This window comes from Eriocheir sinensis, chromosome 66 (genome assembly GCF_024679095.1).
Source record: "Eriocheir sinensis breed Jianghai 21 chromosome 66, ASM2467909v1, whole genome shotgun sequence".
Lineage (NCBI taxonomy): Eukaryota > Metazoa > Arthropoda > Malacostraca > Decapoda > Varunidae > Eriocheir > Eriocheir sinensis.
This window is the reverse complement of record NC_066574.1, coordinates 384,634-399,220: the sequence shown is the minus strand read 5'-3', so window position 1 is coordinate 399,220 and position 14,587 is coordinate 384,634.

Sequence of the window (14,587 nt, the reverse complement as noted above, 5' to 3'; positions counted from 1 at the left end):
GAGGGCATCTGTAAATCACTTATCTTAAGACCAGAAGTCAAAATTGCTACAGGTACTTAAAGTAACAATTATTTAACAGCAAGTTAAATCATTCTTAAGCTGGAGAGCCAAAAAGCCTGGCAAAACACCTCAGTGGTCACACACAAAAACTACAGCAGGTACCCATTGACATTTGGCTCAACGACAACCAATATTTTCCGAAATAGAAAAGAGGAACCGAGTTAAGTCAAAACAGTTCTTGTCTCTGAGTCGCCGACACATAGCCAACATGGTCCATTCTTATTTCTTATGGTGGAGTTAAATATTTTTCACAAGGTGGTTCTTTGAACCACATACAGCCTTAGTATTGCTCCCAAGCATGGCTGAAAATCTGGATTTATCAACCCAACCATATTTTCAAGAAGCCTATATTGGGCACTCTCTAGTTAATGTGACACCCTTAGGTCCCAAACAGAACCCATGCCGTTTGTAAACATGAAAAAAAAAAATTGTGGTGGGACCCAGGCTGATCAATTTTTTTAATATTTGCATTGCCCACTGTTTAGGTATTGATGTCGCTTGTGGATGGCGTAACAGCCTGCACGCTTTTACTTTTCGCGGTGATTCTTCTCATCACCCATCTTAGCGTTGCCGGTTTGTGAACCCCTGACTTAGGCCGAAACACATCTGATGGAGGGAGAGTCTTGATGGTATGCTATTTGATGTTTTGTTTCGGAGCACGAGTCAGTGGCCTTTCACAGCAGGAAGTAAACATTGGCAATATTGGGCTTAGGTGGTCTTGGGTGTGTACTGTTTGTACGTGTTTGAACCGAGTGAAAACAGCCTTTCAGCTTAGAGTAAACATTGGCAATGTTAAGTGATGTGGCGATATCTGAAAAATCGATAAAGCGAAGGTTTTTCGGTCCTAACCCTTTCGTATATAGGGGATTTCCTGTATCCACAGTTTCAGGAAATGCTAAAACCAGGCTATTACTTGGTGGTGTTGTCATGTTTGGGGGTAATGATATTAGTGGGAAAAATTATCCTTTTGGGTGGTAAAACTTACCCTGTGAACTTGTGGGTCATGGACGGTATACATCCAACCTGGGAAGGAAGACAACACATTTGGAACAAAGTTAAAGGTGCCATTAAATAGCAGTGGGGAGCTGAATTGGATTAAGAATTTTGAAATTCATTAGTATTTACCCTATACCTTGTTGTTGATTGATTTAACATAAGAACGTAAGGAGTCTGCAAGAGACTGGTTGGCTCATGGGATTTTCCTGACCAGCTCTCTTGGGCATGTTAGTTTTTAATTTGACTCAGTATGTCTACAAACAGAAAAATTACAGGGCACAAGGCTTATTGCACAACTCTTAGTGACAAAATAAGAGCTCCAGAGCTTTAGTGTACATAGATCAAACAAAACTTAAAGCCTGGAGCTGCCATTTAGAAAATCAATTAACAGCTCTGGGGCAACGCGATTCCTTTTTAATGAACTGCAGGATGAAGATGAATTTTATAAAGCCTTTATAGAAAAGGCTACACTGGAAGAGAGTCTCCTTTTACTCTTAACTCAAATTAATTCATCCTTGGTTGAGGATCCCAGACATCCAGTGAGCTTGAAACAAATTTTGGATCTACGCAAAATTAAATTACTGGAGTTCGATGGAGAATTCTCAGAATGGGACTCATTTTGGGATAGATTCTCTTCTAGTGTTGATACTAGATCAGAACTGAGTCCTGTTAATAAACTCTCTGAAGGGAGCACTGAAGAGTAATGCTTAGAAACTCATTACATATATATATTGGAACAATATAAAAAATATATATGCCATATATATAGCAGTGAGGATATATATTGGATATATATATATATATATATATATAGTATATACCCTATATATATATATATATATATATATATATATATATATATATAGAGCGTATAAGGAGTCTGCAGAGAGACTATGGTTGGCTCATGGGATTTTCCTGACCCAGCTCTCTTGGGCATGTTAGTTTTACATTTGACTCAGTATGTCTACAAACCAGAAAAATATTACAGGCACACAAGTATATGTGCACATATATATAGCTGACAAAATATATATATCAGGCTATGGAAGCTATAGTATATATAGATCAAACAAAACTTAAAGCCTGGGAGCTGCCATTTAGAAAATCAATTAACAGCTCTGAGGCAACGATTCCTTTTAATGAACTGCAGGATGAGATGAATTTTATAAAGCCTTTATAGAAAAAGGCTACACTGGAAGAAAGTCTCCTTTTATAACTCAAATTAATTCATCCTTGGTTGAGGATCCCACATCCAGTGAGCTTGAAACAAATTTTGGATCTCGCAAAATTAAATTACTGAGATTCGATGGAGAATTCTCAGAATGGGACTCATTTTGGGATAGATTCTCTTCTAGTGTTGATACTAGATCAGAACTGAGTCCTGTTATATATATATATATATATATATATATATATATATATATATATATATATATATATATATATATATATATATATATATATGCATTATATATATATATATATATATATATATATATAATGCATATATATATATATATATATTATGCACACACACACACACACACACACACACACACACACACACATATATATATATATATATATATATATATATATATATATATATATATATATATATATATATATATATATATATATATATATATATATATATATATATATATATATATATATATATATATATATATATATATATATATATATATATATATATATATATATATATATATATATATATATATATATATATATATATATATATATATATATATATATATATATATATATATATATATATATATATATATATATATATATATATATATATATATATATATATATATATATATATATATATATATATATATATAAAAGGAGGCAGCTCAAGGGCACAAAAAGTAAACATTAATAAAAAAGCCCGCTACTCGCTGCTCTAAAAAGAATCCAAAGAGGTGGCGAAGATAGGTCAGTTTCTGGGAGGAGAGGTGTCCTGATACCTCCTCTTGAAAGAGTTCAAGTCGAGGCAGGAGTAAATACAGATGAAGGAAGATTGTTCCAGAGTTTACCAGCGTGAGGGATGAAAGAGTGAAGATGCTGGTTAACTCTGCATAAGGGTTTGGACAGTATAGGGATGAGCATGAGTAGAAGTCGAGTGCAGCGGGCTGCGGGAGGGAGGCATGCATTTAGCAATTTCAGAAGAGCAGTCAGCGTGGAAATATCGATAGAAGATAGAAAGAGAGGCAACATTGCGTAGGAATTTAAGATGTAGAAGACTATCAGTATGAGGAGGAGAGCTGATGAGACGAAGAGCCTTTGCCTCCACTCTGTCCAGAAGAGCTGTGTGGTGGAGCCCCCCACATGAGATGCATACTCCATACGAGGGCGGACAAGGCCCCTGTATATGGACAGCAACTGTGCAGGGGAGAAGAACTGGCGGAGACGGTACAGAACGCCCAGCCTCGAGGAAGCTGATTTAGTAAGAGATGAGATATGAAGTTTCCAGTTGAGATTTTGAGTTAAGGATAGACCGAGGATGTTTAGTGTTCAGGAAGGTGATAGCTGGGTGTTGTCAAAGAATAGGGGATAGTTGTTTGGAAGATTGTGTCGAGTGGATAGGTGGAGAAACTGTGTTTTTGAGGCGTTGAAGGACACCAGGTTCTTCTTGTCCCAATCGGAAATAATAGTAAGGTCTGAGGCTAAGCGTTCTGCAGCCTCCAGCCTTGAGTCGTTAAGTTCCTGAAGGGTGGGTCTTCTATTAAAAGAAGTTGAATAATGCAGAGTGGAATCATCGGCATAGGAATGGATAGGACAGTTCGTTTTGGAAAGAAGATCATCAATGAACAACAGAAAAAGAGTGGGAGATAGGACAGAACCCTGTGGGACACCACTGTTAATAGATTTAGGGGAAGAACAGTGACCGTCTACCACGGCAGAAATAGAACGGTCAGAAAGGAAACTGGAGATAAAGGTACAGAGAAGGATAGAAACCGTAGGAGGGTAGTTTAGAAAGCAAAGATTTGTGCCAGACCCTATCAAAAGCTTTTGATATGTCCAGCGCAATAGCAAAAGTTTCACGAAACAGTTAAGAGAGGATGACCAATAGTCAGTTAAGAAGGCTAGGAGATCACCAGTAGAACGCCCTTGCGGAACCCATACTGGCGATCAGATAGAAGGTCAGAAGGGGAAAGGTGCTTTTGAATCTTCGGTTAAGGATTAATTCAAAAGCTTTAGATAGACAAGATAGTACAGCTCTAGGACGGTAGTTTGAGGGATTGGAGCGGTCACCTTCTTAGGTACAGGCTGTATGAAGGCATACTTCCAGCAAGAAGGAAAGGTAGATGTTGACAGGCAGAGGCGAAAGAGTTTGACCAGGCAGGGTGACAGCACGGAGGCACAGTTTTAAGGACAATAGGAGGCACTCATCAGGTCCATAAGCCTTCTGAGGATTGAGGCCAGAGGGCATAGAAAACATCATTTTGAAGAATCTTTATAACAGGCATAAAGGAGTCAGAGGGGGGATGAGTAGGAGGAATATGCCCAGAATCGTCCAGAGTGGAGTTTTTAGAAAAAGTTTGAGAGAAGAGTTCAGCCTTAGAGATAGATGAGACGGCAGTGTTGCCGTCAGGACTGAGGAGTGGAGGGAAAGATGAAGAAGGGAAGTTGGAGGAGATGTTTTGGCTAGATGCCAGAAGTCACGGGAAGAGTTAGAGAAAGCAAGGTTTTGACATTTTCTATTAATGAAAGAATTTTGGTTAGTCGGAGAATAGATTTGGCACGATTTCGGGCAGAAATGTAAAGTTCATAATTAGCATTAGTTTGAAGGCTCTGGTATCTTTTGTGAGCTACCTCTCTATCATTGACAGCACGAGAACAAGCGTGATTAAACCAAGGCTTTTAGCGTGAGGAGTAGAGAAAGAACGAGAATGTATGCCTCCATTCCAGAGACAATCACCTCTGTGATGCGCTGAGCACACACAGAGGTCTCTATCCTGGAAGCAATAATCATTCCACGGGAAATCGGAAAAGTACCTCCTAAGGTCTTCACAACTAGCTGAAGCAAAATGCCAGAAGCATCGCCTCTTCGGTGGGTCCAGAGGGTGTACAGGAGCGATAGGACAGGATGCAGAAATAAGATTGTGATCGGAGGAGCCCAACGGAGAGAACAGTTTGACAGAATAAGCAGAAGGGTTTGAGGTAAGGAAGAGGTCTAGAATGTTGGGCCGATCTCCAAGACGGTCAGGAATACGTGTAGGGTGCTGGACCAACTGCTCTAGGTCGTTGAGGATAGCAAAGTTGTAGGCTTGTTCACCAGGATGGTCAGTGAAAGAGGATGAAAGCCAAAGCTGGTGGTGAACATTGAAATCTCCTAGGATGGAGATTTCAACGAAGGGAGAGTGGGTCAAGATGTGCTCCACTTTAGAATTCAAATAGTCAAAGAATTTTACATAGTTGGTAGAGTTAGGTGAGAGATAAAATGCACAGATGTATTTAGTAATAGAATGACAGTGAAGTCTTAACCAGATGGTGGAAAATTCAGAAGAGTCAAGGTCGTGGGCACGAGAGCAAGTGATGTCGTTGCGCACGTAGGCGCAACATCCAGCTTTGGATTGAAATTTAGGATAGAGATAGTAGGAGGGAACAGAGTAGAGATTGCTGTCAGTAGCCTCAGAAACCTGTGTTTCAGTAAGGAAGAGAAGGTGAGGTTTAGAGGAGGAGAGATGATGTTCCACAGAATGAAAATTAGGCGAAGACATGAATGTTGCAGAAATTGAGAAGAAAGAGGTTCGAGGAGTTATCAAGACACCTCTGGGTTCGGCAGCCCGAAGGGGAGTCCTCCCTGGGGGAATTTGTGGTCCCCCCCCCAGGTGGGGACTCCGAGGCTTGGTGTATGTGTGCCATTTTGAAATTTTAATTTAGGGAAAAGGTGTTTATGTTGTGAGAATGTAGTGTGGTGTGGATAAAGAGAGGATCTGTCTTTAGAGAGAATTCTGAACTACTCTCCGGTGTTGGTGATACAATAGGGAAATAGTTAGTGAGGAAGGGTATATATATATATATATATATATATATATATATATATATATATATATATATATATATATATATATATATATATATATATATATATATATATATATATATATATATATATATATATATATATATATATATATATATATATATATATATATATATATATATATATATATATATATATATATATATATATATATATATATATATATATATATATATATATATATATATATATATATAATTTTTTTTTTTACAGCTAAGGAGACAACGGCGCAAAGAAAAAAAAAAAAATCCTGCTACTTACTGCTCCTGAATAGAGGTCAAAGGAGTGTCCAAAACGAGAGGTCAATTTCGGGAGGAGAGGTGTCCTGATACCCTCCTCTTGAAAGAGTTCAAGTCGTAGGCAGGAGGAAATACAGATGAAGGAAGATTGTTCCAGAGTTTACCAGCGTGAGGGATGAAAGAGTGAAGATGCTGGTTGACTCTTGCATAAGGGGTTTGGACAGTAAAGGGATGAGCAAGAGTAGAAAGTCGCGGGAGGGGGGAGGCATGCAGTTAGCAAGTTCAGAAGAGCAGTCAGCATGAAAATATCGATAGAAGATTGAAAGAGAGGCAACATGGTGCCGGAATTTGAGATGTAGAAGACTATCAGTATGAGGAGGAGAGATGATGAGACGAAGAGTCTTTGGCTCCACTCTGTCAAGGAGAGCTGTGTGAGTGGACCCTCCCACACATGAGCTGCATACTCCATTCGAGGGCGGACAAGGCCCCTGTATATGGACAGCAACTGTGCGGGGGAGAAGAACTGGCAGAGACGGTACAGAACGCCCAGCCTCGAGGAAGCTGATTTAGTAAGAGATGAGATATGAAGTTTCCAGTAGAGATTTTGAGTTGAGGATAGACCGAGGATGTTTAGTGTTGAAGAAGGTGATAGCTGGGTGTTGTCAAAGAATAGGGGATAGTTGTTTGGAAGATTGTGTCGAGTGGATAGGTGGAGAAACTGTGTTTTTGAGGCGTTGAAGGACACTAGGTTCCTCTTGTCCCAATCGGAAATAATAATCGTTCTGTTGCCTCCAGCCTTGAATCGTTAAGTTCCTGTAAGATGAGTCTTCTATTAAAAGAAGTTGAGTAATGCAGAGTGGAGTCATCGGCGTAAGAATGGATAGGACAGTTCGTTTTGGAAAGAAAATCATCAAAGAACAACAGAAAGAGAGTGGAAGATAGGACAGATCCCTTTGGGACACCACTGTTAATAGGTTTAGGGGAAGAACAGAGACTGTCTACTACAGTAGAAATAGAACGGTCTGAAAGGAAACTGGAGATAAAGGTACAGAGAGAAGGATAGAAACTGTAGGAGGGTAGTTTGGAAAGCAAAGATTTGTGCCAGACCCTATCAAAAGCTTTTGATATGTCCAGCGCAATAGCAAAGGTTTCACCGAAACGGCTAAGAGAGGATGACCAAGAGTCAGTTAGGAAGGCAAGGAGATCACCAGTAGAATGCCCCTTGCGGAACCCATACTGGCGATCAGATAGAAGGTCAGAAGTGGAAAAGGTGCTTTTGAATCTTCCGGTTAAGGACTGATTCAAAAGCTTTAGATAGACAAGAAAGTAAAGCTATAGGACGGTAGTTTGAGGGATTGGAACGGTCACCCTTCTTAGGCACAGTCTGTATGAAGGCATACTTCCAGCAGAAAGGAAAGGTAGATGTTGATAGGCAGAGGTGAAAGAGTTTGGCTAGGCAGGGTGAAAGCACGGAGGCACAGTTTCTAAGGACAATAGGAGACACTCTATCAGGTCCATAAGCCTTCTGAGGATTGAGGCCAGAGAGGGCATAGAAAACATCATTTTGAAGAAGCCTTATAACAGGCATAAAAGAATCAGAGGGGGGATGAGTAGGAGGAATATGCCCAGAATCGTCCAGAGTGGAGTTTTTAGAAAAAAGATTGAGAGAAGAGTTCAGCCTTAGAAATAGATGGGACGGCAGTGTTGCCGTCAGGACTGAGGAGTGGAGGGAAAGATGAAGAAGTGAAGTTGGAGGAAATGTTTTGGCTAGATGCCAGAAGTCACGGGAAGAGTTAAGAGAAAGCAAGGTTTTGGCATTTTCTATTAATGAAAGAGTTTTTAGTTAGTCGGAGAATGGATTTGGCACGATTCCGGGCAGAAATGTAAAGTTCATAATTAGCATTAGTTTGAAGGCTCTGGTACCTTTTGTGAGCTGCCTCTCTATCATTGACTGCACGAGAACAAGCGTGATTAAACCAAAGCTTTTTAGCGTGAGGAGTAGAGAAAGAACGAGGAATGTATGCCTCCATTCCAGAGACAATCACCTCTGTGATGCGCTGAGCACACACAGAGGGGTCTCCATCCTGGAAGCAGTAATCATTCCACGGGAAATTGGAAAAGTACATCCTCAGGTTGTCCCACCGAGCTGAAACAAAATGCCAGAAGCATCGCCTCTTCGGCGGGTCCAGAGGGTGTACAGGAGTGATAGGACAGGATACAGAAATAAGATTGTGATCGGAGGAGCCCAACGGAGAGAACAGTTTAACAGAATAAGCAGAAGGGTTTGAGGTAAGGAAGAGGTCTAGAATGTTGGGCCTGTCTCCAAGACGGTCGGGAATACATGTAGGGTGCTGAACCAACTGTTCTAGGTTTTGAGGAGGGCAAAGTTGTAGGTTTGTTCACCAGGCTGGTCATTGAAAGAGGATGAAAGCCAAAGCTGGTGGTGAACATTGAAATCTCCCAAGATGGAGATTTCAGTGAAGAGCGAGTGGATAAAGATATGCTCCACTTTAGAGTTCACGTAGTCAAAGAATTTTACATACTTAGTAGAATTAGGGAGAGATAAGCAGCACAGATGTATTTTGTAATAGAATGACAATGAAGCCTTAGCCAGATGGTGGAAAATTCTGAAGAGTCAAGGTCATGGGCATGAGAGCAAGTGATGTCCTTGCGCACGTAGGCGCAACATCCAGCTTTGGATTGAGATTTAGGATAGATATAGTAGGAGGGAACATAGTAGAGGATGCTGTCAGTAGCCTCAGAATCCTGTGTTTCGGTGAGGAAGAGAAGGTGAGGTTTAGAGGAGGAGAGATGGTGTTCCACAGAATGAAAATTAGAACGAAGACCGCGAATGTTGTAGAAATTGATAAGAAAGAGGTTCGAGGAGTTATCAAGACACCTCTCAGGTTGGCAGCCAGAAGGGGAGTAAATATTTCAGTGAACTGTTAAATGAGGAAAATGAATATACGATAAATGAAACCGTAAAAGTAGAAGGCCCACAAGAAAAACTACAGAAGAGGAAGTAAAAGAACCACTAAAGGAAATGAAAAATGGTAGAGCAGCAGGACCTACAGGGCTAACAGTAGATTTAATAAAAGCAGCAGGAAAGGAAGAAGTGGTGGGATTGACAAGAGTGTTAAACGATGTATTAAAAAATGGAGAGATACCAGAAGACTGGAAAGGAAGCTACACTATATACATTTTTAAAGGGAAAGGAGATCTTTGAAATGTGGTAACTATATAGGGTGATAAGGTTACTGGAGCATGACATGAAGGAATATGAAAAAGTCCTGGAGAAGAGGCTGAGAAGGATAATAAGAATTAATAAATGTCAGTTTGGCTTTTGCCGTGGGAGATCAACAACTGAAGCAATATATACTATGAGAGGGCTTCAGGAGAGGTTTATGGAGAAGAGGAGGAGACTGTATCATGTTTTTTTGTAGATCTAGAGAAGGAATTTGACAGAGTACCAAGGGAAATTATAAGATGGGCATTGAGAAGGCAAAGAGTACCAGAAAGATTGGTTGAATCGGTGATGGGATTATATGAAGGTACAAAATTGAGAATGAAAACAGTGGTGGGAACATCAGGTGAGTTCGAAATTGGAGTGTGGGTTCACCAGGGATCTGCCCTTAGCCCTCTCTTGTTTATAACAGTAATGGAGGAGGCAACAAAAGAAGCAAGAGGAGAGGCACCATGGGAGGTGCTGAATGCAGATGACTTGGTAGTAAATGCAGAGACAGCAGAAGTGAAAGAAAAGTTTAATAATTGGAAGGAAGGAATGGAGGAGAGAGGTTTGAAAATTAATATGGAAAAAACAAAGTACATGGTGACTGGAAAAGAAGCAAGAGAAAAGATTAAATCAGGAAAATATCCATGCGGATGCTGTGGGAGGGGAGTAGATGTAAATTCAATCTAGTGCACATGTTGCAGGCAGTGGTGCCACCATAGATGCTCAGGCCTCAGAAATGTAAGAGGAGGGCAGAATTTTACATGACCAGCTTGTGTAAGGAGACAGCAAGGACAAGAAACTGAGAGGGATGAACTACAGGTAAATGGAGGAAAGCTGGATGAAGTGGAACATTTCTGTTAACTGGGAGATGTTCTAGACTGTGAGGCGGGAGTGGAGAGGACAGTGAGAGCAAGAGTGGTGGCAGTGTGGTTAAAGTGGAGGGAGGTGGCTAGTTTACTTGTGAATTATAGAATCCCTCTAAAGAGCAGAGCAGGGGTGTACCAAGTGTGTATTAGATCAGTGATGTTGCATGGAGCAGAAACATGGGCTCTAACTAGAAAATTGATGGAGGTATTGAGAGCAAGTGATTGCGGAATGCTGAGGTCCTATATGGCACGACGGGGTGTCCAGTGCAGATGTAGCTAACAGATGTGGAGTAGAGTAGAGGACCTTGAAACAGTGCTCAGAGGGGAAAGACCCCGATGGTTTGGACATGTAAAGAGAGCAGGGGAGGATACAGTGCTGGGAGTTTTGGAGATTGAAGGTAGAAGGAAGGAGACCAGTTGGTAGACCTAGGAAAACGTGGAGAAGGTGTATACAGGATGACTTGGCATTGATGGGATTGGATGAGCATTGGGCAGAAAACAGAGTAGAATGGAGGAGAGCCATAAAGCATCCAACCGCTCAGGAAGTGAAAATAGACGTTAAATGAAATGATGATGATGATGATATTATTGACTCTGATGACTGTTTCCTATGCGTGGGCTATGATATATTATCCACGCAATTGGACACGCCATGGGACAACAGGTTGCCAGCGCACAATAATGCACACCTCAGACTTGGGTGAACCGATTATAGTTGACCAGCACATAAGCTGAGCAAGGGTGGAGTGAGTCTACCCAGTTATCTCCACTCTTTATAAGTCTCAGCTGATTGGCAGTGACACACGGCCATGTTACTGCGTAACTCATTTTTTAAGTAAATTACTGATAAGGATTGCATATGCAGGACATGGTTGAGTAAATCATACAATAATACCGTATTCTGCGGCGTATAACACGCTCCAGCGTATACCGCGCACCCTAAACTTTAAGACAACAGTTTTGGAAAAAATATTCAATGCTTAACCCAGGCAGCGTCGACGGACCCATTTTTGGGCTCCCACGGGTCAGTCCACTGAAACGATAGCCCCGTATGGGGCTCGGCTCAAAACGCCTAATTCGAGCTAATTGTAGGCGGTGGCGGCATTGAGCAACCCACCATGCATGCGCTGGGTCATTGTGGTGGGTGACTGATCTTGAGGTGGGTTTATTTGTCATAGGTGGTGCTGTAAGGTCATGGCAGACAGTAATCACTTGTCAAATTCTCTAAAGTAGACAACAAGCGACTCTCGGCTAGATGCCAGGTATCATGAGACTGTTTATTTTGTAACAAACACCACCCAAAAAGAATGAAATTTGAGTATAAATAAATATTTTTAACGGCTTTATGGTTATGAGAGGAGTACGCTGATGTACGTTCCATGCTCTATTTTTAGTCTCAAAATGCAGTGTAATGGTGCCATTTATCGGCCACTTCTCGGCTTTCTCATAGCTGATGCCCACGGGTTAAAATGCTCAGAAATATGTACGGTTAAACAGCGCTAGGCTTTTCCCTGGTTCTCTCCTACATACTTCCTTTCTTTCTTCTCCTTCTCTGCCCCCATATTATTCTCCTTCCTTCTCATTTCTTTCTTCTTTTTCTTTCCCCTCCTTCCCAGTTTTTCTCTTTTAATCTCTTTCCCTCTCACTCACACCTTTTTTCTATCCTTTTTTTTTTCCCGTCCCATTTCCTCCACTCATTTCCCTTATTTCCTCCTTTCTCACACTCTCTTATCTATAGCCTTACCTCTCACTCTATCACTCTCTTCCTCCCTTTCTCCTTCCCCATTAGATTATATGAACACACACACACACACACACACACACACACATGCAAAATATGTATAATTTACTAACAAATATGAGAGTTGCGTTTACTTACATTGATGACAAAATGGTAAAGAAAATAATTACATCATTCATACGCCCAACACTTGAGTATGCAGCAGTAGTATGGAACCCCCATTTGAAAAGACACAAAGAAAATAGAGAAGGTGCAAAGAGCAGCCACGAGGTGGGTACCAAGTCTAAGAGATCTCAGCTATGAAGAAAGACTTCAGAAACTACAACTGCCTACCCTCACAGAAAGAAGAGAAAGAGGGGACATGATCATGCTGTATAAATGTGTTGAAAGAATAGAGAAGATAGATGTAAATAAATACATAATACCTAGTCAATCATCTTTAACCCTTTCATTGCTAAACGCTCGCAGTGAGCGTTAGGCGTATTTGCTGGTGGTGTTAAACGCTCGCTGTGAGCTCCATCCGCACTCAAATTTCCCGCATATGAAAGTGTCCCAACACTAATTCTCACAACACAGAATTGCCAATTGAATGGGTTCTTCACTAAATTTGGTGGAAAATCATATCAGCCCAGCGTGGCAAATCGAGTAACTGGTGGATGTTCTTGCCCAATGTAGCGGCATTTTTGCATAGCTTCACCTATCACCTGATTGATTCTTTGACCAAATAGTTGTAAATATTGCAGTTGGCAATACTCCCTTGCCAGAATCTAAAGGAGAGATATCCACAGTTCTCTAAATATGGCTGATCGACCCAGACGCACCGACGTAAATGTTAACATTCAACACTCCCTGAACGTGCATGTACGTTCGCAAGAGAGGCATACATAACCGACTCCTATAGATCTGGACCTCCTCTTTCTAATGGTGTTTTTGGTTTTTAGCTGTGATGAATAGTTTTTGAGACACAATGGTTAAAAGGTTGGGCTGCCTGACTGCGCCTGAGGGGATAGTTGCGTCCCGTCCCGCATGCAAGGAAATGGTTAAGAGGACACTGCAAAAAGCTATACAAGAAAAGGCTAAATAAAGATGTTAGAAAGGACAGTTTCCTGGATAGAGTGATAGATAAATGGAATGTGCTACCGGAAGAAGTTGTGTGTCAAAAATATTCAGTTTTAAAAAAAAGTATGATGAATTGATGTCAAAAGACGGGACAAAACGAGCTTGACTCAATCTTGTGGAAATACAATTAGGTAAGAACACACACACACACACACACACACACAGGGGATGAGCAAAGTGAGAGTCAAAAGGAGGAGAAGTCAGCTCCAACCAAAAGCTTGACCCTGACTCTCCCTCTCTCTCCTCCTCCTTCTTTCTCCTTGTTTTCATCCTCTCTATCTCTCCCTGTTTCCTCCACTCCTTTTCCTTGTTCTCCCTTCTTACATCCCCTATCTGTATTTTTTTTATCATTCACTCTGTCCCTCCTCCTCCCTTTCCCCTTCCTTGTATTTACCTAGTTGTGATATAAATTTAGGAAATGAGCTACACTCATATGAGAATGACACAAAGTTGTGTGACAGCCTAGGAGTCATGCTGACCCATAAAACCCTACACAAACTTCAAAATTACGAAGGCAAAAGGCAGTCAAAAAATAAAAAAATAAATAAAAATTTGTACCTTCGGCGTATACTGCAATAGGGGAACTTTCTGGCATATTTTGAATGAAAAAGGTGTGCGTTATACACCGCAAAACATAAAGAGGAGATGATTCCTGTATACTGCACAGGTCTATAGTAGGTGCCCAGTTGTCTAGCAAATGAGGGATAAAGTCAACCACTGGATGTCGGTCATATCTAATAAAAGGTAAAGGTAAAGTTGGGGGCATACGCTGCAGCAGCGTGTGGCCATTGTAACATTGGCCCTTGAGCCTGTGGTGGGAGGGAGCCCGTTACCCCGGGACATGGGGCCAGTGTGACATCCGGGTTACCACAGTTTACCTTCCCCAGGTTTCCCCAGGTACCCATTTATCGACCAGCCCGAGAGGGAGGACGAACAGCTGGGTGAGCTGCACGCCGACTGCCCGGGCCGGGATTCGAACCTGGGCCCGCGGAGTAGAAGCCAGGCATGCTGACCACTAGACCACGGAGGCGTTATATCTGATAGGTATGTAATAATACACAGTGTACATTTTATTTTGCCTTTAATGTAAATTTTGACTAATGACCAAGTCAACTTACATCTTGCCTCTCGGAACCAAACCCTGTTGTGACTATCTGTATTGTCATAGTTTGCACACTTGCTTTCATGCGGATAGTTTCCCCGACTACTGCAACTTATGAAGATACTGAGATTAGCTGGCAGATTGGAGTC